Raw genomic sequence first — 25,411 nt, 5'->3', positions numbered from 1 at the left:
TACAACACAAAGCCAAAAACATTTCAGTACTCATTTAATTATACGGCATTCGAATGCAATATTTAATTCCATTACAGAATGCAAAATGGTATGAAAAAAGTTCATTTAATTCGTAGGATTAATTTAATTTCTCTCTTACCACATTATAGCCGAAGTTTCTGAGATAGCTGCCGAATGATCATTATTACTTTCAGTCTTAAGTTCAAAAGTCCTAAACAAATGCATCAAGAATAAAATCGAACTAAAATTTTTTGGTACTACAGTTCATAAGTTACAAATGAAAATATAACACACCAAACACTACTCCTTGCGGTAGAAAACTATAACAACATAATATGTACAAACTAACTGCAAATCAAATATTTAGTAACACGGATTTCAAAACGTAAGCATGATTTCTAAACACAGTTTTTAACAAAAAGGAAGCTAAAAAGCACATAAACACGAGAGGAACACCAGAGAACAGAGTAGATGGAGGTACTATTGAGATAATTTCATTTAACATACACTTTATTAGGTAGTTTATTATACCTTCCAGCATGCCTTCGTGATTTAACGGTAGCACACTAGGTGCAAATTCGAAAGGTCAAGGTTCAAGTCTCGACGAGTGCATTTGCAGATTTATTCGGTTTCTTGACTTCAGAAAATTCTAAATGACTCTACAGATGGCGCCCGAACTAGAATATGGTGGAAATTCGTCAATAATAGGATCTGGCGATCTGGTCCCTAATTCTCAGTCGTCTTTTAAAAGGTGGAGTATATGAGGTACTTTCTCCCTCCTTCCAGCATGCTTTCGTGGTGTAACGGTAGCACACTCGGCGCTTACTAGGGAAATCAAGGTTCAAGTCCCGGCGAGGGCATGTCTCCTGCTTCAAAAATGAACTATTGACTTTACTGTGATTCCTGAACTAAAAGGAGTGGGACGATAATTCGTCACCATCAGTATTTTGTTATTGGGTTCCTTAATCCTCGTTCGCCCTTTAAAAGGGGGTTTTCTCCCTTCTTCTGGCATGCCTTCGTGGTGTAATGATAACATACTAGGCGCATATTCGGGAGGTCCAGGTTCGAGAACTGGCGAGGGAAATAGACATTTTTCACGTCACCTGCTTCAAAATAGCCTAATGACTCCACAACTTTCTTTACCGCGATTTAAGACCCCACCTGAATGCTAGGAATTCGATGCTGGTGCTATTCGAAGTGGGCTGTCCACATGGTTGATTTTCGCTGCCTTTGTTATGTTCAACAGTGAATACATACGGATACTTAACGCATCCTATCCTTTCAGCGTTCATGCTGAAAAACTGAGATGCATAGCATTCAAACCTGGCCCAAAACTCAAACACAGACCCTTCGCTAACCACCTTATCAATCAATGAAAAGAGAATAGAACAAAAGCAAATTTTAACTTCGCAGCTGACAAAAGCTCCATTTAATCATTTATCAGGACTTTACAAATTCTATAGCATGCCTAGTATGTATATAAATATGCTTCGGCAATTCTTTGAGTTCTAAACCTGATAAGAACTAGTATTCTTAAAGAGTTCCTACTGAGAAATGACGCGTGTGTATAACATAATTAATAAACTGTTTGCTGTTGCCAACGACGATCTCAAAATATAACTCACATGCTAGAGTAATGCGTTGTTAAAATTCGAACAAAGGTTTTCAAACTAATTAAGATATACTCAATTTCAGCAGATTCTTCGCATTTAACCAGGCACATTAATTTACACTATAATGTTTCATTTTAGTAAAACTGCTACTGCGTTCAAGGCGGAAACATCAGCTTTGTGCAAATTTATATTATAAGAGAAGAAAGTTTACATCAGAGAACGTTATAGTCAACATGTACTCCAAATGTCTAAATCTGTTCCAGGCTCATTAAAGATTTAAACTGAAGTTCTACGGTATTTTGGGTTTATAAAAGAAGTCATAAATAGCATCCGAAGTAAACTGTATAAGCGAAACAGGCAAATAAAAAAGATGGGCGATTCATACTTAGGCTAAAATATTTTAATTGAGTAATTTGTGGTCTATTTACAGTTTTGTAACCATGTTGATTGATGCTTTATATTCTGTGGTTTTGTTTTTAAATATAACAGAAAGTCGAAACTAAACCTTTGCTTTTACGGTTACGGTTAAAATATATTTTAACTTTTCTTATAGAAAGCGGGCATATACTGTTGCAAATTACCTCATCTGATCATCCGACATCAGTTTGGCATGAGAGAAAAAATCTAAAGCAAACTTAAGTGCAATAACATCTACGCATCATTGAGGAAATATTTAATTAAATTCTCGTAGTTCTTGCATTGGATAAATAAAGATCAAATCTCACTACAGCGCGATAAACAAATGAGTTTATTCACTCGCTGAAAATTAAACGTCTCAAAATGTTATTTTAAAACTAAAGTATACAATAAAAGCCCAAGAATAACTAGAATTAAGTCAACTTCAGTCACTTATTTCCTTCTATGAATTATTGAAAAATTAATTATGCATCAGAATTGTGAGGTTTATTTAAGACAATATCTGCAGGATATTGCTTTAAGTAAATATACTAGTGTACAAAACTTCTGAAATTTTTCTGATTTTGACCGTAATTTTGGAAAACGTCAACCAAACCAAAAATTTGTACGTTTTACAATATATGAAATAAAATTAGCATTGCCAAGTATTAAATATATTATTATTGTATACGATTATATTCTGACGTTGAAGAAAGCACGCGATTGGATGTGACTTCAATATATGTCGAAAGGTTTTCGTTAATGGAGCATTTTATACAAAGGGCTGCTATAAGTAATTTTTTTGATTCGGTTGACACGATATGTTACGGCCACGTTAATTATTTTATTGATATTGAAAAAATTATATTACAATAAATTTAAAGCATGATTCCATACGCATTAATCTCAAGTTTCAAAAGATTTGTCTGCTAATTTGGCAAAAAAAAAAAAAAAAAAAAAAAAGAAATATATTTTTTTTTAAATATGAAATTTTCAGATTTTATATTACTCCCAAAAGGGCGTTATTTTAACGTTTTGTGTGTTACCTTTAGTTATTAAATATCAAGTTCTTCGCACTTAAACCCTAAAATTCAATTCAACAGCAATATCCCAAAATATTTAAAAGAGCATATCTTTAGAATTTCCGATACACAGTCTCGCGCGCTAGAGATAGAAATGTTTCTACCCCCCGTACAAAGTTGCTATTGCTGGCTTTGAAATCGCTAAGTTTGTTAATAAAAATTTTTCTAAAGTTTTACAAAATGTAAAATAGATACTAAAACAAATTACAAATTTGGGCTTCCAGATGCCCATATTCGAGTGGAGGACCACGTTATTCAAAATTTGATGTCTTTAGGTACCGTTGTGTTTTCAGTGTGAGAAAAACACATACATTCATGTAGTTTCTGCATTATTTAATTTTTTTAATGCACGGCTCTAATATTTGGTGGCAACAATTTCAAAAGTGAAACCCGTTTATAGTGAACCAACTCAAAATGCCAAAACGAAATTAACAGCCCTTCTGAGGAAATTATCTCTTTGGGCTTTTAGTACAAAATTAAAAGATTTAATTTATGAATCAAATCTACTAATAAAGAAAATACAGAGAGATTTAAAACTTATGCATAATTTCTAGGGTACATGGAATATGGAATCCAAAAGGGCAAATTATAACATTAGCTGTGCTTATGCAGATCATAATTTTGCAACTATTTTTAGCTTCTTTTGGATTATTTTAATTTTTAATTAATTTATTAAGTAAAATGTAGAAAGGAGCATATTTTAGAAACTTCTGTTACTTGATTAGAATGATTCCTTGTACAGACTTCTGCTTTTGAGATAATGCTTTCATGGGCGGTTAACTAAAAGCATTCCACATAAAATATTCTGATGAGATGATTATTAATTAACTCTTACGCTTGAATGAGCTTGAAGGAAAGACGAATCCTTCGACAATTTTTCTCTCAACATTTTGTTACTATTATTCTTCGGTATGTATGCATTAAAATAATAAAACGTGGAAGATCTGTAGCCTCAAGGATAAAAATTAAAGGTGTTATGTCAAGACAGAACAATGCCTGTGATGCTAAGTACGATATTACAATGAACATTTTATTCTACGTGAAGGGGTTTCTATAACGAAATGAAAATTTTTGTCAGAATTATGATTTTTAACATTTTTAAAGCAGCAAACATAATTCATGTGTTAATCATAATGTTGTAATCAGGTATATTGATACGCTTTCCCTTTTTTTTTTTTTTTTTTTTTTTTTTTTTTTTTTTTTTTTAATGAATTTTAGGGTATTACCAGACAAAAGGTTCCCAGATCTTAGTAAAACTAAATCACGGAATAAGATTAAAGGTTCCTGTTCACTGGTACGGAATTGCGAGTGGCTAAGCTTTGCAGATGCTTAGAAATTTGGAAGCAGATTATGTAAATACTTGAAGTGTAGAGCATATTCAAGATTAAGTCTTTGTCCAGCTATTTGTGTTCGCGTTAGATAGTGAGGAGGATGAATTTTGAATGTATTAGATTTAAGACAGCGTGTTGCTGCAACGCATGAGCTGCTGCCGCTGTTATGAAATGGAGGTGATTATCTAGATATCACAGTGAAAATGTAAAAGAAAAGGGATTTTGTAGACTGATAATCATAAAACATATTTACAGATACATGCAATTAATGTTTCTTATATTTCTAAAAGTGAGCTTGTAGAGAGATAAGGAATTTTTGGAAGCAGGAAAGATGAAAAATGAGCAAAGCCCTCACCGGGAATCGAACCACGGACCTCTGCAATACGCCCCCAGCGTGCAGACCACCACACCACGAAGGCATGCCAAGAAGGCGAGAGAAATACCTTATAAGCTTCTAGAAATCATCTTGGTATCTATAAAACATTTGCAGTTAACTTCCGATTAATCGAGGCACATTAACTGTGCCCGTAAGGTTGATTACGGCAGAATAATAGAAAATAAATATCACCTACTATCAGTATAAAACGAAACTGTCTACGAAAAATACAAACACGAAAAGAAAAATGCCTAGAATAACAGCAGTAACATCAGATAATGTTACTTATCTTTGGAAGTTTTTTTTTATTTTTTTATTTTCCGGCAATAATTAAACAACGGTACGTTATTTAATCGAACATAAACACCCGTGTGTATAAAAGTCTTTACCTAGCCTTTGTTTTCGCAATCAATTATCGCAGTTGTGTGCTTCCTATAACAAAAATGTCTCAAATGACGCAAGTAGTCATGTTCTGATATTTTAAAATTTTAATTGAAAATTTAGAAAAAGTTTCTATAAAATAAGCTATAATTTAAAACTCATAAAATAATTAATGAACTGAAAGGAGAAAAATAATCTATCATATAGCTTTTTAATGGGAACAGGAAATAAAATAAAAATTTTTACCAAATTCATCCATAATTTTATATACCGAATAATAACACGTCTAACATCCTTGATATATTTAGAAAAATAAGGGCTGATTTATTTGAGAATGCATTTCGATTATTAGATTTTGTTATTTAGTCTTTTAACATTCATTATATAGAACTGTAGATAAATTTTGTAAAGAAAATTATTTCAATTCTTATTCCCGTTAAAGTAAAATTATTTTACTTCTTTTAGCTTATTAATCGTTTAATTAATTTTAAACAAAAACTTATTTCATAAAATCTTACTCTTTTTTTTTTTTTTTTTTTTTTTTTTTTTTTTTTTTTTTTTTTACTTTTCTTCTTTTCACTCCCATTTGCAAGATATCAATAAAATTACTTAATTGAAAAATCGTCTTTAACAATAAAAAATCATTCTTTTATTTCCAAAAATTCCGTTTCCAGAAATAATAAAAAATTGAGCAAATTTCAAAAATGACCAAAAACGTCAAAAATTACTTTTTTACTTTACGTAAAGACGTAATTTAGTTTGTGTATTAAATGAGGATAAGAGTAAAAATTCGTTTCAAAGTTAAATTTAAAAAAAATCCAAACCGAATTTTGAAACACTCGCTTCTTCAGAATGTATTGCCATCCACAAAAAGAGAGTAAGTAAGATTTGAACTCGATAGCTTTTCAGAAAAAGCATGAAAAACCGATCACTAACTTTGGACCGCAACAATAAGCACAATGATTAAGATAAATAAAAGTTTATAACAAAAATAACTTGATATTTTTATCTTTCTTTATTTCTTGTAAATTTAATAATTATTTAAATACATAAGTATATCAACATATGCTATTTTCTAATTTATGTTACATTTCCTGGCATGCTAGAAAATTTGTATGAAATCATTGAAAGAATATAACTGTAAAAGTCTGCGAATGAAATTTAAAATCTAATGTGGACATCATATGACTTCCTTGTACGGCCTATTAAATTATACACATTTTATACTGTAGTTCATTTAAACTTACTTCCTCGAATTTTTTTTAGAGATGCATTTCGCATTCAATTAATTCAGTTCTCACTTCGCAGCAAGGCAAAGATACATAAGAACTCAGAACGCCATCATTAAAAACTGTAAAATAGAGAAAAACATAGAACACAAAAGACAGTTAAAAAGAGTAAAAAAATTACAATTAAAATTAGAGTTTCTATGCATTAAAAAAAAAAAAAAAAAAAAAGAAAGCAATTCCGCCAGCGGGCAAGAAGACAGATTTTTCGGCGCACAAAACTGAAAGTTTACTTTTGGTCTCACTTGGCAAAAAGACGCTGAATTTGGTGCAGAAACGGACTTAATTCACTATTCCAGTAATAGTTTCAAATGTAAATAAAGGGCGGCTTCGTTAGGCTTAGCAGCACTTAAACAACTTTTATTGTTGATAATACTACAACTATTGCAAACAGATTAACTAAAGGCATTAAACCATAACTGAAACTTACGAAAAACATAATCCAATCAATTTTAAAGCAAAATTTATCAAAAGATTAAAAAAAGCCGAGCAACAGAGTGGATATATATATGCATAAATATTTATATACGTTTGTTGCGGCCGATTGCGGTGGAAATGTGTATATTTATACATTTTATATATTTACATATTTTAATATGTATATTTGTATAATTTTTGATGCGGCCGATCGAAATCGAAAAGGGAGAGGCACAACTACATGTTGTAGCAACCTCATATACAAATTTATAGCATTCTGAGTCTACTCGTTTTTGAGTTATGCAAGATAACATACATACGTACGTATAGACGTCACGAAAAAAAATCTCTTCTGAATCTATTTTAAATCCATTCTACAATCCGGTTTTGTAAAAAGAGTCCTTTATTCTGTCCAGATATACAGATGTCACGCAAAAGCGTCGTTCAAATGAATTCGAGAACGGTCAAAATGGATATTTTCGCTGAAATATGATACCCGAGATTTTTCTGCATTAAAGTACACCCTTTGCTTCGTACAAGGAAGTAAAAAGGCTCAAGAAAGTCAAACTTTTAAAATCAAAATATTTTCGGCCATCGAAGCTATTCCTTCCAATTCCGAATTGTTTCTCCTTCTACCTAAACTCCCGGAAGAGTTTCAAGATTTACGGCATCTAACGCCGGAAATCCTTCTCGAATTCCGCACATGGAAACGTCACGGCCTTCCGATTCATTACACCGGAACTTGTGATGAAGTACGCAAAATGCCACCTTCTTCGACAAGGAAAGGTTTACGAGCCACTTTTGGGATTAATCACCCCATGCATTTTCTTTATATTTCTCGAAATTTCATGCCTTCCTGCATAGAACTGCTTCCTTTAACAGTTCCTAAATGAGTATAATTTGAGATTTTGCTATAATTATATAGTTTGTTGTAAGCGCAAAATTGCTGTATTATTTCCGCACTCGCAGTCATAATTTCTCTGGCAGCGTGTAATTTCCCTCAATTAACGTCCTAGTTTAGTTTAAGCGTAACAATTTCCATGCAGAAAATTGAAGTTTCATGCAGAATGATAGATATTTACTTTCGGCAGCTAATATGTCATATTATGTTTTATTTCTTTTATTATTGTTTCTACGTGTATGATAAAGTCAAAATAAGATAGAAAATTCTGCTTTCGTTAAAACTGTTTTATTCCTTTAGGGAAAGGTACAGAAAATTATATACGAAGCGCATTATAATCTAAAATAGCAAAGATCTGTGTGTTGGCTACCGAGTGGAAGTGCTGAATGTTTACTTTACTTAAGAGGTACTTAGTGCCGAAAGATTTCTGTAATTATTTCAACACTAATAACAAAAATCTAATTTGGTTACCACATGACTTCCCTGTGCAGCCTATTAAATTTTACACATTATTTTGCTGCCTTTCATTTAAACGTATTTCCTCGAATTTCATTAGAGATGTATTTTTCATTCAATTAATTCAGTTTTCAGTTCGCGGCAAAGCAAAAATACATAAAACCTGAAAACATCTTCATTAAAAATTGTAAAATATAGAAAAATACAAACAGCCAAATACAGTTAAAACAGTTAAAAAAATTGCACTTAACATAAAAGCAAGCAAACTGACCATTGGGAAAAAAGACAGATTCGTCGGTGCACAAAACCGAAAGTTTAATTTTGGTCCCACTCGGCTTAAAGACATTGAAGGCGCAGAAACTGTCTTAATTCACTTTCTAGATTACATATCTGCGTGTGGTGTAATCCTTGCGTGTGCAAATGTAAACAAATGCCGGTTCGTTAGATTTAACTCGCCACTTAAAATTTTAAATTGTGGATAATTCTACAACTATTGCATGCTGATTAACTATAGGCATTAAAACCTTACCTTGAATATAAAAACCATATAATTCCATTACATTTTAAAGCAAACAATGGACAGTTTATCTACATATAAGAACAAAACCTAAGCTCACCGGAACGGGTAATAGAGAACGAAATGCAACGAAAAGGAGAGGTGCACAACTGCATGTTACAGCCGTTCCATATAAAAATTACAGCGTTCTATGACGACTCATTCTTGAATTATGCAACATAGATTCATACGTACAGACATCAGCAATTCGTTTCGGCAAAAGCAGTCCTTTATTCTGACCGAACGTATTATTATATTATTATAAGGGCACAGCCCCGATCCTCCTAGCCGGCACAAGCCGGCCGAATGATCAAAAAACACCAATATAAAGGAAAAAAACATATAAAGTCCGAAATCAGAATCGGAACGTATAGATTTTGTCCAAAAACATCGTTCAAATCCTTTCGAGAGTGATCATAATGGATATATTCGTTGAAATATGACATCCGAAATTTTACCGTTGCGATTCTTCCTTTGAATTTTCATTTGATTACGTATTGCCTTCGAATTATAGCTTTCGAACCACAATTTCCATAAAAGTAGTAAATCCGAACTATTTGATTGGTTGTTTTCTCTGTTATTAAATAATGAAGCATCTTTACGTATGCATGTAGTTGCAATTATGCTTGTTTTTCTTACTGTGGAAAACAGCACCTACAACCATCCACATATTCCGCCCATCCACGTGCAACATATGCACGTTGAAAGTCGGAATTCTGAATTTCGAATTCGTTTTAATTTATCTCTTTATTTTATTTTATATTTTAAGCAACAAAAACGCAACTACGAACTTAGTAATTCAAAACAATGTTTTGCAAGTCGGCAAAGCGTAAGCTATTTCATAATCATGAACAACCTTCGAATAGACATGTAACAAGTCATTCATCAATTTTTGATGGAGTTATGGATTTAATATTAAAATCTACATATTGGAAGAAATTTGTTGTTCATTTAAAGTAAGAGAAAAATGTTTAGCGTTTGCTTTGTTGCTAAACAAAGAATGATCGCATTCTTGCATGTATGCTTTAGTAGCCTAAGTTGTTAACAATTTTAGAAAGCTATCAGAAAAATCTATGGTTCGAGTTCCACCGAAGGCAAAGTTAATTTGTTACTTTCCTTTGTTTCGAAAAGTCCAAATAATATCTACAAACTTCTTAAGTTTCCTAATATATTAGTTGTTGCTCTCTGCTATCCAGACCAAGATGTTGTATTAGAACTGATGGTCACAACTTAAGTGGTGATAGAACATGAGAAAAGTCGCAGGTTTCGTAGCATATGTGTGGTGAAATGTGAATGAGTACGAAGAACATGGTAAATAAGAGCCGATTTAAACACGTAAATTTAAAATAAATAATATTTGATATTTACAAGAATTGTTCTAATGAACGACCAGCAATTGCAATACATGCATTACAACGACAACGGATCTCATTTACCTGATGCTATTTCACTGTTCTGAAGACTTTGTCGCTAGAATCAGTGTCTCTTTTACAGAAGTACCTGACATGCCGGGTTTCTTCCAAAGTGCTCTTCGTTCTCATTATGGTGCATATTTTTAGTTGGGAATCGTTTCCAACTGAAAATATGCACCATAAACAGCATTTCTTGTAAATAACCGTGATTAAAACGATTTTTGTTCTCCATGTTCTTCATACCTGCTGCCTTTCGAAGTTCACATTTGATATTCCACCACACATTACTTTAATTGTTACTTTTGCGAAGTTCTGTTATGCCTTAAAAGTTTGACAATCTATTCTGATACGTCCTGTATTTACCTCTGCATCAGATGCTTATTTCAAACTTATGAATATGTAATGACTGGCATTGATAACGTTTATTTTAACAGTGCCTGCCACGCGAAACATTGGAAGTAATAGATCACCAGATTCGTATCATGGACAGCATGCATGAAACATGTCAGGAACTATCTCCCGAAACGGTTTCCGCTGGTATTCGATAATCATCAGTGATGGGGATTTTTAGCGCGAGACATGATTAATAATGTTAGTGAGAGTAAGAACATTCGTTGTGAACAGCTGGTTGCTGTTATAGACAGGAGTTGGACTGATGATCCTATTTTATGCTTCAGTATCATTTTTCATACATCAAAAATGTAAAAGACAGTTTGGAGGAATTTTTTGGCTAAGAACTTTATTTTCTGGCATATGGCATCAACCACCGACTTGGGAAAATTTCATTCAAGTCTGTAGAAATACTTGTTTGCCATGTAATATTCTTTATTGTTATTAACTTTCTTATTACTTCTAAATACTAAATTAAATGCAATAATATCCTCCGCTCCCCCTTTTTTTTCCTTTTTGAGGCATAGTGTGACTAATAGCAAATTTTCTGGTGCAACTTTTTCTTTTATTACCGTATGTTGCGAATTCACATTCCAACAAATGTGCCTCTCCATTCAAAATTTAATGCCAGGCATGAGAATACAGTACTTTGTAGGATAGATAGGTGCCGCAAAAGCAATTTAATAAAAAAATGATGACAATTCATAATTATCGCGTATTCTAATCTTCCATTTGAGAGTGGCTCTCATTATCGTATGCTGACATGGTATCTGTTCATTCTATTTTTAAAAATATTCCAAAGGGCAACAGTTGCTAAGAATTGCTTTCTTTTTTAACTTTTGTTTTTTCCTGAAAGTAAAAGGGTGAGATACTGCGAAACAAAAATCGGCCACTTCTGTTTTGGAATGGATTTTTCTATGAATAAAGTTGGAGTATGGAAGAAAGAGGAACAATACAGCAAAATTAATAAGCAAAATGTTCCGTTTAAAACCTTTATATCTGATTTCAATAAATATTTATTCTGTCTTTTGAATTGATTATTGAAGGTATGAGAAATTCTAATTTTAAGATCTATGACTTTTGGATTCGTAGAGGTAAGAATTATTTTCCTGTATATTTATATACTTCACTTTTATTAAAATATTTGGCAATATTGATTAAAATTACAATGAAGGACTGAGACATAACTTATACGTAAATGTGACGTAATTAAAGTTGTTTAGTTTAGTGAGTTTTACTTTCAAATTACTTCTACGAAATTTGGTTTGGTACCCGCTATAGCAATTAAGAATCATAATAGGGCTTAACTCACACATAGAAACCACTAATCTCCTTTTTCTGAAACTCCAGAACTCATCAGGGGATAATAAATTAAAGCTTCATAAAAGTTGATTAATATGTTTCGAAACATGTTTCGTTCAATTGGTTCATTTGAGATCAAAAACCGAAAAAATATTCAGTTCAATTTTCATTTAAGACATTACAATTCATATAAAACTGAAAAATCGAATCTCAAATGCACCAGAATTTTCCCTACACGCTTTCGAAACACTTGGAAAAAAGAATAAAACATATCATTGTGTCTCATTAGCTACTCAAATAAACCATAAAATTTTGCATTATACGAACTGATCATTCAAAAAAGGCAAATTGGTCTAAAACCATATATGAAAATCCAAGATTCTAAATCAGTTACAAATAAAGAACAAAACAAATATATTTTAAATATATATCCAAACATAGAGTCTAACAATTTTATGCGGCCCACGAATACATTTCCTGTAAATTAATTAACCTTATTATGACAAAAATTTGAAGAAATATTTAAGATTGTAATGATTGGAGTTTAATTTGACAATATTTTCATTACAATTAGAAAGAAGAGCGAATAACGCCTCAGAAGGTCTAAAGAGGGAGCTAATTAATTTACACCATGATATAAATTTAAAGATCTAAAGATATAGATTTCGTTAACTTTTTTTTTTTTTTTTTGAAAATTTCATAAGATAACTATCCTAAATTACCAATTTTTGGAATTAAAAATATTGCTTTGTCTGTGAGTACATTTATATCCGAACAATTTGTTTTCAGTTGAAAATTGAAAAGTTTGAAAAATGAACTCAGTGAGCATCTAATATTCACGATGAAGTTAGTTTCTAGTAATTTTCTGTCAGGTTAGAAATAGTCTACGAGAGGCCGAGCGGAAAACGTGTTGAACATTGGCAGTTTCGACCTGGGGTCGATTCCAGGCAACAGGTTGGCTGCATGGCCATTTTCGTGGTTTTTCGTATGCGTAACTTGTACACGAGCCAGTTCCCCTTAGAAAGTTTTCCACTAAGGCATCCTTCGCCTTAGGCAGATAAGTGTGCTTTGCCGTAATCAAATAAACCAAACTAAACCAAGGTTATTAAGTGGTTTAAACTTTATTAAAATCGAAATGCTATCAAGTTTTGTATCTGAAAGTTATAGTAAGAAATACAGAAGTTTATTTATTACATACAAAGATGTAAATATTTGCTGCATGCATCAAAGAACAGTTTTATAAATGAAAGAAAGAGAATAGGCTGTTATAATTTACTTTCAAGCTTTGTCCTATTTTTAGTAGTTTAGTAGCTTGTTTATTTTAATTTAGTCATTTAGCAGTTGAGTCAACATATTATAATTATTTGAAAGCCATTTCTGCCTAAAAGTTTAATATTTAGTTGTCACTATGCTTGAACTACAAAGTGTAAAAACCATAACTTTATCGTAGACACCAACCTTTATATTTCAAACAGAAATAAGTATGAATTGGAATTTTTTTCTTTGTGTCATTATTATTGCTATTACCTATGCTTTCATATACATTTAGTAAATAAAATGTTTAATTTATTGGTAATAATTTATTATGTAAAGTTTAATTAAAATTTTTGTTTTATTAAAAAATCTTCATTTTGGCTAAGAAAGGATATTTGCATCTCGTCAGCTGCTTTAGATCGTATTTTAGACAGCTGCTTTAGATCGTGTTATCGTCAGCTGCTTTTAGATCGTGCAGTTTGAGAAAAAGATATTCCATCTTTCGCAGTTTTTTTATTAGCTTACGAACTTAAATCCTTCTTAGGAGTTTTGTTGTTGTTATCGTCATTTATATACATCATTTATGCTAAACAATGCGTTTTACTAAAAATACTTCTTTCTGACAAGTTTCGCTTTATAAAATTTGCGGATATCCTTTCTGAGGCGGTTTTTTCCAGCTTTTCGAAGACTATCATTACATCGAATTCTGATATCTGTATCAGGAAATGTATCCTCCTTCTCAATTGACTATAGGTTTAGCGAGATAAACGTTGGTTATCATTCGCTGAGATAACAGTTAAGCCTTTTTGAGGAAGAAAATGAACAGCTGATAGCTGCCAAAACCTAACACCTTTGAGGGAAAAATATAATATAGATCGAATGTATGCGAAGCTAAATTTGTCAGATGCATCTATGTTCATAATATTAAAAATCCAAAATCATCATGATAAATGCTATCGGCAAAGTAAGAAAGCATTCGTATCGCCTTTGAAGAGATTTAAATCTGGATGATAAAGCATTCGTTAAAGTGCGTAACAGAAGCTACGACCGTTTTGAAACAAAGAGTTATTAAATTTCCATTGTGAGATGACGAAGTAGTTGAACTTTGAAGTAGTTGATATAAGCAGCATTTGGATTATATTTTCTGTCATAGGTAGAGTATTAAAATTTCCTTTTATATTATTCAGTAACCTAAGATGTCTTTCAGTTTTATTGAGTATTAATTAGAGATATTTTCTTGTCAGTCTTTATAGTTTTTTTTAATTCGCGTAGAATTGGTTCATATTTACATGCCACTTTAATCGGGGAATGTAGTACCACATCGCATAGAAGCGATCGTCTCTCTGCCGGAACAAGGATCGACACGGTAGCTCAAAAATCAATTTTGATTTTACCCTGGTGTCGATTCTGTAGTGGTATTGAACTTGGCCGTTGGAAGTCTATGATTGTACCCTAAAATAATAATTTAGTCAAATTTTGTTCCTCTTGATTTTGCGTCGTTCCAAATTATAAGCTCTTCTGTATTATGGCAGTACTGACTGTACGTCGGTGTCGGGCCTACATCGGCATTTTTTCCATATAGTGTCGACTATATACGTGTGATGACACTGGATGCGTACAAAATGTTTATTAAACGTCTTATTCATTATTACGTCATTATCAGAACTTATTTATATATTTTATTATACTGGTATCCAATCTGTGCTCCTATCTATTCTAAGCCGAGTTGACAGTATGCTATTTCAGTCCTGTGCTGCTATTGATTCTACGCTGTATCGACAGCTCGTACTGTTTCATTCCAGTGCTGCGTCGATTATATGTCGTGTCGATCGTATGTTGTTTCGATTCTGAGCTATATCTGTTTCACGTAAAACCCATCTCATGGATGTAAACCATTAACAAACACTAATTAATTTATTTTTATCATAAGAATTACTGTAAAGGCTCTTATTTTCGCGGGCCGTAATTTTCGTGAAAATGAATAAATATATCGGTGATATTGCGAGCTGAAAATTTCGCGAATTTTACATGAACAGAACCGAAAGTTGAAAAGTTTCGAAAGTACCTAAGTAGAGAAAGTTGAAAAATTCCAAAAGTACATCTTTTGCATAAAGCATTTTAAGAAACTTCCTTTTGTCCGAAACGTTCATGCCACCCCCCTGCGTTCCCGTCTAAATGGCGAGTTCAAGCGTTTGCTCAAGAATGAGTTTATTGAGTGGTATTCTAATGAGCTTCAATTTCTAGAGAAAAAGAATCTGTGGACTTGCGAATATCACGACTAAAACCGATTCACGCTTGTTTGCTTGTGCGCGTATTTAACGGTACTGAAGCCAAACATGAGATAATTTTGAATGGCTTCAAAGAAGCTGGTATAAATAGTATTCTAAGTGAATGAGCTGCCTTCTATTAATTTTATTGTTTTATACTCGAGAAATATAGTTGTATATTATTCAAAAAATAGTTATAAGAAAGAAAGTTGTCAAGAAAAAGCTTGCAACTGTGCAATAAATCATTAAATTTTGAAGTGAAAAATTTCTGATTTTTTATTATTATTTGAGGCGGAAAAAAAAGTGTTTCGCGAGGCTTAAATTTTCGCGATTACGGCGGGCTATCAAAAATCGCGAAAATTAAAGCCTCGCGAAAATAAGGGCTTTTACAATATATAATTTTCCAATATGATAAGACTGCTCTTCCGTTCAAGCACTATATAAGGAAAACAACCGGTTTTTTTTTTCGTCTATTCAGTTGCATGCTTTTCATTGCCATGTATATTATTAATATTATGTTGTTAATTGTCGAATCAGTTTCCTTTATAAAGTCCTCCACGACGAAATCCCTCACTTTAGCAAGGTTCACACGAGCTTTGTAGTAATAGGCTAAATAAATAACATATAGACCGAATTAAACATATTTCAAAATATCAACTTTTGAATAAATGTTTGAAGGATTTAAAAAAGGAATAATATATATATCCCTATGCAATTTGTAACTGAGTGTTCTTTTTCGAAACATATATTTCATAAATTCAGTAACGATTATAAAATTTGGTACACTAACTAACTTTTTTGTAACATAGGTTTATATTATTTTAATATCCTAATATAGGAACACTTATGCTAAAAACATGAGTTATAATTGTTGAGCAAATTATATTATTAACCTTATTTATTTACATTAAAACATTATTTTAAGAGTAATGGTGTAAATCTTTAAAAAAGGCATCAAGGTTATCGTGAAGAGTAATCTCTGCAAATTACTCCATCTTTCAATATCTCTTTGAGCACTGATATCTATATTTACATTCGTAACGATCAGGAATATAATATTCTCAGTAATTTATATCAGTGAAGGGAAAAAACCCAGGATTTCCTATGTTCACGTATAAAATGATACTTCTGTATTCGTACGTGTTACTTCGAAAAGATATTTCTGCGCTTGTACATGAAACGGTTTTGGAATTTTCAAGTAGCAACGAGGATTATGTCTGCTCTTCCTCCTCTCTAATTCAATACCTGCGTTTATTTCATAACGTAATGCGAAACATTGAATATTTTAAACTTAAACTGTATTCATTATGATTTTAATTCTTTCTCCTTCCTTGTTCCTTACCCTCATATTTAGCTTCTATGCAATTTTTATCCCTAGTTTCTTTGCATATGTAAGATGAAATTTTGAGTCTGACATCGATGATAGCTGGATTGTTACAAAAAGGATACTTTCAGGGCTTATTGGTAATCTTCTTTATTTTAAGTATATCATTCAAGAAAACATGCATGGCTAAACTGGCGCAAAATGAACTGTCGGTAATAATTAGTGTACATTCACATATTCTTATCGTTGCTATGGATGACGAAGAGAAGCGGCGGTTAAAATTACAAAGATAAGTCGAGAAAAGCGAAAATTATGCTAATGACGTAGAATTTAAGAATGATAAAGTTGCAGTTATTTTCTCAACCGAGGAATATTTTATCGCTTTATTGTAATTGTTTTAATTTTTAATTTTAGTTTAATTGTAATTGGTTAAGTATAAGTGGAGGGACCACCTGTTATTTATTCTGAGTAAGTAGGTATAGACCCCTTACACTAGCTACCGAGATTAGCAAGGCCTCCTTGGGCCCCCGTACCATTCTGGTACCGAAGTGCTGCTATTGTCTGGTGCAGCAGACATAGCAAGCTCTGCCACCGCTGCAGTGCGACCATCATATCCTCAGATCTACTTTATTATAATTGGTTATAAGATTTTACTTTAATTTTTGACGTTGTACTTTCATCGTAAACGTTATATACGAAATACAATCAGATTAAAGAGTAGACTTTTACAAAGTTACTTACTTTTACAAATCAATGTTATTCAATGTTCAATGTTTTTCTATCACAAATCAATGTTAGAAGTATATACTTTTATTATAAATGTAGTCTTACTCTTGGTCTATTCTGTGAGCATATAGGATAGCGAACCAAAAAAGAACTCCTCCATAACAAAACAAATGCACTGAAGGACAAATGTTAATGGCAATAGTTAGCAACAACAAGCAGCATAAAGTGCATAAATTTGTAGTCCGTTAATTTCACGTGTATTAATTTGCGGCGCGTTATTTTCGAAGGTTAAATAGAACCTGCTTCTTCAGCGGCAGATGGTATCTTTGTCGTAATTTTGACCTCTGCAGCTAAAACGAAGGCCTTTGTTTAATCTCGGAAACCACAGTACTGCAAATTTACGCACGTTATGCTAATTTTATTATTAATTAATATCTTGAACAACTCATCTGTATGTAAAAGATTTTATGTTTTGATGTGTCTCTGACAAAGAATCGTTCCAAAGAGGTATTTTTCTAAGTTAGAATAACCTAAGAACGCTGCAGAATCTTATCGAGGTCATCGGAAAGTATCCAGCGACCATTATCATAGTAAATGTCCATTATCATACCAAACAGCAGTACTCTGGGTGAGAGGGTATCTTTAAGTTTACAATAGACCACGTGCCATAACTCAGGGTAATTTTATATCCACAGAATTGTTTCTTTGCAGTCGAAAATAAGTCTGACAAATAAATTTTAATTAATGATAAATATATATAGACGTACGTGATAAATATAGATTATATGAGTTAAATTTGTAAAAAGTTGCAAAGGGGAATAGAAAAGACAAAATATAGGTTCAATTTCTGTTTACCAGCTTTCGACTATGTTATCAGTTCAGTGGCCTTTACCTAGTTGATAAAAATAGGAGTTCAGTTTTTGCTCGTTACACTTTCTACTCTTTCGTTTATTCCAAATCTGAAATTTTCATTCTTAAAAAAGAATGTCACTTTGCCTGAAGCATGAGGCATCTAAGAAAGGAATGATAGATACCATTATTAAAATCAATCAATAATGAATCTGAAAGTAGTATAATTTTAATAACATAAATGAGGATAAAATTCATGATTACTATCACCTGTTCTATGCTGTGGAGGTCAGACGGATTTGCTTTCATGCTCTTTTTTTTTTTTTTTTTTTTTTTTTTTAAGGTGTTATCTTCCTCCCCTTCCTAGTTAACCTGTTTGACGAAGATTTAAAAAGAACAGAATTACTGTTACCTAAACGTCCCACATGCATCCTGAAACATTTTTGATAATTATTATGATAATTAATATTTAAATTATATTTTGAATTAAAGAATAATTTCTGCTGTTTAGTTACTTCTGCATATCTGTCAGATATGGCGACATGATTACATGTTGATCCAAAAATTTAAAATCGTCTTTATCTTAGGCACTTATTTTTATAAGGTATTTTCTCCCTTCTTACCGCATGCCTTTATGGTGTTATTAGAAGCACCTTCGGCCAGTAATCGGGAAGTTCGGAGTTCGAATACTGGCGAGAAATTTGCTCAGTTTTCAAGTGTTTCCTGCTTCGACGTATCAAATGACACTCTTGATTGAATTTGTTACACTTTCCAACTTTACTTAAAATTTCAAATGAAAATACCGCGTCAACTAATTATTTTACGAATATATTAAGACTTGATTTAACAGGTTTTTAATCACATTGCAACTTTAAGGAATTATCGCATTTCCTCATGTGTTTGTTCATTTTTGGTATAGGTAGTTAGTCCATCCAGGCTAGCTTTGGAAGGTTCATGGTTCAAATCAACGTGAGAATACATTTGATTTCTCAAGCTTTTTGCTCCGAAAATCTTAAAAGCCTCTACTGTGCCCATATTAAAGTTTAGTGAACAGTGATTCGTCACCACTTAGATTTCATCAACTGGGTCTTGTGCAGCTTCCCAGTTGACTTTTAAGAGGGGAAGAATGTAGCCAATTATCGTAATCCTTCGAGCATGCTTTTCTGACGTAAGTGGTTAGAACATCCAGCCAGACAGGGGTGATTTATTATATTTCTTAGCTTCAAAATAACTAAGATCCTCTAGTCACCTAATATTTTCAATTATTGGTTCTGACAGCAACACGTAATTGTTACTATAGTATATATTTCAAATTATTAATTGGGAATGTGCAGAAATAAGACTTTATATTATGGTTGTTTCTGAATACAAAGATGATTACTTTCAAGCAAAAAATATGAATTTTGAAGCAAATGCTGTGCTATTATACAAGGAATTTGCAGTCTAATCTTACCAGATAAGATTCCCTTAGCGTCTTCTATAGAACGGCTAAATAGAACGGAACTTCTATTGAAGGAACGAATTTCAACTAAATGTATATATTACTGAACTATGCAGTTTTGACTTTCTGAAAGGAACTTTTAAAATTCTAAAACCAGAATGAGTTAAGCTGTTTGCATTTGCTTGCGAGTTTGAACATTTCAGGTTGCCGGTGTTGCAACAGCGGTAACGCTCATGTTCAGTAGAACGTTTCATGTTTTCCGCCAAAAGGCAGGCAGCGTTTTCTATAAATCAGAAGAACATTGTTACTATTGGTGAAAGACATGAAATGCTTTTGTTAACTTTCAACATTTTCAAAACTTTTCAGCATCATTTAATAGAACTATGTTGTGATTTAACTGCGACTTTAATCCATGATCCTTAAAATTCGTGAAGAAATTTTCCTGTCTGATTCAGTGTCACGCTCTGCTAATACCAAGAAATATAACACTATACTCTCAAATCCCGTCATGCAGGAGAAAAATCGTTTAAACAGCCGAACTTCTAGAGAAGTGGTAGTATTTTTTATATCGGGTCAGACCGCAAAATTTACATCAGTAATATCTTTGAGAGTGGTTAGTTTAGCACAGGGGTGGCAAACCTTTTTGGGAAGAGTGCCATTATCTGAAAGAAAAGTTATGCGTGCCACTTCCTATTTTTCCAACATACTAAAAATTATAAAAAGATGAAAACATGTTATTTACAGCCTGATTATGGTATTTTTATGCAAATAACACATTTTTTATGTAACTTTGACTAGTTTACATTTAAAAAATAATATAATAAATAAAACAAATCTACAAACTAGAGTTTTAGTGTTAAACAATTTTAAATGTTCAGTCATAGTCAGTTAGGTATATATAAAAATATAAATAAATAAATTGAAACATTTAATTCTAAATAACCATTAAACAATCAGTATTTAATTAATGTGGTTTTTGAATATGTAGTTTTTTTTAGTCCAAAGAGGCTTTGTCCCTGAAGGACTATTATTTTCGTTTTGCAATTTTGTGTTGGTTCACTATAAATGTCCGTTTCACTTTTCAAACTGTTGCCACCAAATGTTAAAGTCCTGCATTATATTTGAAGAAATTAAATAATTAAAAATCTGCAAATGTATGTATATTTCTCGCACTGTGATAAAACAACGGTACCTAGAGCCATCGAGTTTTGAATGACATAATCCTCCTAGGAATATGGACATGTAGAAGCCCAAATTTCAAATTTGGTATTTGTTTTATTATTGATTTCCTATTTTGTAAAACTTTAACGAATTTTTGATTAACAAACTCAAGGATTTCAAAGCGAGCAATGGCAACGTTGTACAGAAAAATCATTTTTATCCCCAACGTGCGAGTCTCTGTATCGGAAATTCTAAAGATATGCTTATTTTAAAACTATTTTGCGATATTGCTGTTGAACTGAATTTTATGGTTTAAGTGTGAAGAACGTGATATTTAATAAATAAATGTAACACACAAAATGTTTAAAAAAACGCCCCTTTGGACGAAATTTAAAATCTGAAACTTTTCAGATTCTTTTTTTTTTTTTTTTTTTTTTTTTTGTTTTCTTTTTTTGCAAAGTTGATTCTATATTAGGATCTATATTAGTTCTTAGAGATTCTAATACTATTAGGTGTTTTAGGTGAAAATAAGTTAGTATTTAACGATATTTTGATTTTATTGTGGTCATAATAGAAAACATTTGTTCACAAGCGTATGTTGATCCAAACCTACAACAATATCTGACAGCCAAAATCGTGTAAATTTGAAAAATTGCTTGTTGGAACAAATTTCCAAATTTCAATACTATTTCGATCACTTCCAGTTGAAATATATGTTACTTATATTTATTTTTCAGTGTAGTATGCTTCTGTACGCCAATAATTTCGAAAACTTCGATCTTGTTTTCGATCAAATCATTTAATTTTTCAATAAATCTTTGCGTGCCACATATCGGGCAGCCCTGGCTTAGAATATCCAAAATCATGGTCTCCGCGATCATTAAATTTAAGCTCCTGTCTCTTTTGATTATAAATATACTTCAAGAACATTATTCGTTAAGATGAAACTTCCAACATAATTTCTCTTGACAAACATAATTTCACGAAATGGGAAGAAACTCTTATAAAGACGATTATTTTAATAATCTGCTTTTATGCTAAGTGATTGAAATTTTTAATTTACGAAAAGATGGATTAGACATAGATCCATATCTCCTATTTAGTTAATATGTAAAACTACACTTTAATATATAAAATGGAGTAATGTTTGGTTATTAGGTTTTACGGATCCAGAAACATGATAAATCTGTGTCCTTCTCGGGAATAGAACCAAGATCTTGCAGTTTGTTAACTGGATGTAGCAACTACTTACGCCAAAGAACACACATACGCGCTTTCTGCAATAAGTTTATAAGGTTGGTGAAGCTATCTTTTGTGTTTTGCATACCTGAAGTGATATAAAATCTTCAAATTGTACTTTCTTTCAAATCCAAAGTTTGTTGGGTAATCTATGCAGTATACATATTTAAAACTTGGCAAAACTACGTTTCTCTTAAACGACAGTGTTATGAATACCTCACGATCGAAACTGTCTGGGTCTGGAAGACTAATTACATTTATTATAGCATTAAATTTGGTCTAGTCTTTTCCATAGCTTTTCCGGAGCAAACTTTGAATATTTTCTTTTCTTTCTGCTCATCCCGTATAAAACTACTGCAGATGTTATTTCAATACATTAACATATATTAGAATAATAATGCCTTAAGGTGTCTATTTCCATCATTTTAGGGTAAATACAGTCATGAAATGTTAACTATTAAGGAAATAACTAAAGGCTGTTACAGTTTCAGGAAAAATAATGACTTATCTTATTCTGAAAGTGCAAAAGTTGGTTTTCAAATTCTATTTCTTTCTTTCTTTTTATTTCATTTTACAAGAAAATATACTTAATTTTTTAATAATTATTTTTTCATCTTTATTTGTAAAAACAAACTTAATGACAAGATGCTAATAGTATTGGAAGAAATGTATACAGAAATTAAAAAAAAAAAAAAAAGGAAAATCTCAAAGCTTTCAGATTTTTTATTAAACCAAAAGGAAGTCTTTTTTAACATTTTGTGTGTTGCGTTTATTAATAAGCATTTTTTCGTCTTCATTTGTAAAAATAAATTTAATGACAAGATGCTAATAGTATTGGAAGAGAAGCATACAGAAATTTAAAAAATAAAAAAAGGAAGATCTGAAAGCTTTTATATTTTATTTTACGCCCAAGAGGGTTTTTTAACGTTTTGTATTATTTAGTAAATACCATGTTCTTTGCACTTAAATCACATAAAATTCAATTCAACAGTCTCGCCCGCTGGAGATAAAAGTTTTTTTTCCCCCGTACAGTTGTTGCCAATGTTTGCTTTGAAATCGTTGAGTTTATTAATCAAAATTTCATTGAAGTTTTAAAAAATTTGAAATAGATAATAAAACAAATTCAAAATTCTCCCTTCCAAGTGCCCGACTACTTTATTCAAAATTGGATGACTCTTAGGTACCGTTGTTTTTTCACAATGCGAGAAACATTCATACATTGATGCAGATTCTTCATTGTTTAGTTTCTTTAAATACTCAGTGATAATATAATACATAGTGATAATATCTAGTGGCAATAGTTTGAAATGTGAGCCAACGCAGAAACTGAACGACGCCAAATGCCGTTCTGAGACTAATAGCCGTTTGGGTCTTACCGCCCCTTTGGGCTAAAATTTCACAAGCAAAAAAGAGCGCTCATTGTTATCCATGGATTCAGATGCTCACTTATAAATCTATAAAGTAACAGAGGCTGTTCGCACATTTTTTAGACGATTTTCGTTGCAATTGCAGAAATATCTTTCCAAAAGTTTTTATGTTTTAAATTTTCAATTTGAAAATCCTTATTATTTATTAGATTGTCCGGAAAATAATGCAGGGTTTTAACCTACGTCTTTAAAGTATCATAACTCAAAAACAATTTTATTAATCAAAATAAGCAGCGGCAGAATCAATGCATTTTTTCCAATGAGATATAAGTTTATTTATGCCGGTAGAATTATATTCCGGAGCTCTGGACGCGATAAAATGGTCAAAGGCGTTTTTGACCTCGTCGCGATTTCTGAAGTATTTCTTCTGCAGAATGTTATCCAGATGTTTGAAAAAGTGGTAATCGGTCGGCGAGAGGTCAGGCGAATATGGGGGAAGAGGGAGAGTCTCGTATCCCAATTCGTCCAATTTCTGTAGGGTCAGTTGCACGACGTGCGGTAGAGCATCGTCGTGGAGAAGAACTGGCCGCTTTCTGCTGACCAATGCCGAGCACATGCGTAGCAATTTTTGGTGCATTTCGTTGAATTTCTGACAGTACTTATCTGCTGTAATCGTTTCGCGCAGATTTAGGAAGCTGTGAGGGACGAGACCGGATTCAGACCACCAAACAGTCACCATAATTTTCTTTGGGTGCGAATTTGGCTTTGGAAAGTGTTGTGGTGTCTGACCGCGGTCCAACCTCTGAGCCGAATGTCGCCAGTCGTTGGAGAGAATCCACTTTTCATCACACGTAACAATTCAATCAAGAAAAAGGTCGTTTTGTTGCGGAGAAGAAGAGCAGACGACACTTCAAAATGGCTACTTTTTTTTATTTTCGCTCAATTAGTGTGGCACCCACTTATCAAGCATCAACTTTCCTATACGATTCAAGTGATCAGAAATCGTTGTCTTGCTTATTCCAAGCTCTTGAACAGTTATGCACGGGTTTATTTCAACTAAAGTCGGCAGATCATCGTCATCAACAGCTAAAGAGCGTCTGCGATGCTCTTGAACTTCCAGGTCAAATTCTCCACGACGAAACTTTTGGTATCACCGTTGAACTGTAGATTCATTAACACTTTTCTCACCCATACTTTAATGACATTTCGAGCCGTTTGTCCTGCGCTGGGGCCTAGCTTCTACTCATAAAAGTAAATTTGCAGAAAATCCCGTTTTGACATCTAAGCAAAACACCTAGTAAAATTTTTGAAAATAATTTTGGAACAGATTGATTATTATATAAATATAGAGCGAAAATAGAGCTTCAAGATGATATATAAACTAATGTAATTTTTGTAATGTAAATGTAATACATAAGTAAATAAATTTGTAATGTAATACTAATGTAATGTAAATATTTTTGTTGCTAAAAATGTACAGGAAAGATAACCAATTGCAAAAACCTGCATTATTTTCCGGACAACCTGATAGTATCTTTATAATTTGTAATTTTCCAAGAGAATAAAACCTTTTGTAGGTATTTTATCCCATTCCTCTCGAACAGCTTTCTAAAGTCTGGGGAGATTGAAGGTCGATGTTTGGAAACCACTTTTTAAAAGTCCAAAAGCGCAAATATACATTGATGATAGAATAGGAGATTTAGTAAGGATATGAGTGTGAAGTTTGATACCCGTTTCTTGTTTCATTTTTTTCCAGGAAATTAATAGTAGATTTTGGCATGTCGCTGCTTGCTTTGTCTTAATGCATTTCGACTGATTGATCACACATTTCGTATTTGAAGATTGGATATAAACTATGTTTTTGATAATGTGTGGAGTTGATCT

General features: G+C 32.2%; 1 protein-coding gene and 1 long non-coding RNA gene across 3 annotated transcripts in view; one reads left to right on the top strand and one right to left on the bottom strand.

The window, feature by feature from the left end:
• LOC146996012 (uncharacterized) overlaps positions 1-25,411 on the bottom strand; it is a 126,927-nt gene that overhangs the window by 38,296 nt on the left and 63,220 nt on the right. The gene's annotated exons all lie outside the window — the stretch shown is intronic.
• Positions 1-25,411, top strand: part of LOC118184559 (dopamine receptor 1-like) — a 382,281-nt gene that overhangs the window by 298,846 nt on the left and 58,024 nt on the right. Inside the window, exon 1 of one of the 2 annotated variants that reach the window (XM_035354258.2) lies at positions 13,970-14,306. The exons of the other annotated variant lie outside the window; for it this stretch is intronic. The gene's annotated coding sequence lies outside the window, so the exon portion shown is untranslated. Of the gene's footprint in view, positions 1-13,969; positions 14,307-25,411 lie in introns of those variants that run through there. 2 annotated transcript variants of the gene reach the window in all.

The sequence above is a fragment of the Stegodyphus dumicola genome, chromosome 8, assembly GCF_044657685.1.
Source record: "Stegodyphus dumicola isolate Sdum_Otavi_A_Nest chromosome 8, ASM4465768v1".
NCBI classification, from domain to species: domain Eukaryota; kingdom Metazoa; phylum Arthropoda; class Arachnida; order Araneae; family Eresidae; genus Stegodyphus; species Stegodyphus dumicola.
This window is presented reverse-complemented; position numbering and strand designations above follow the sequence as displayed.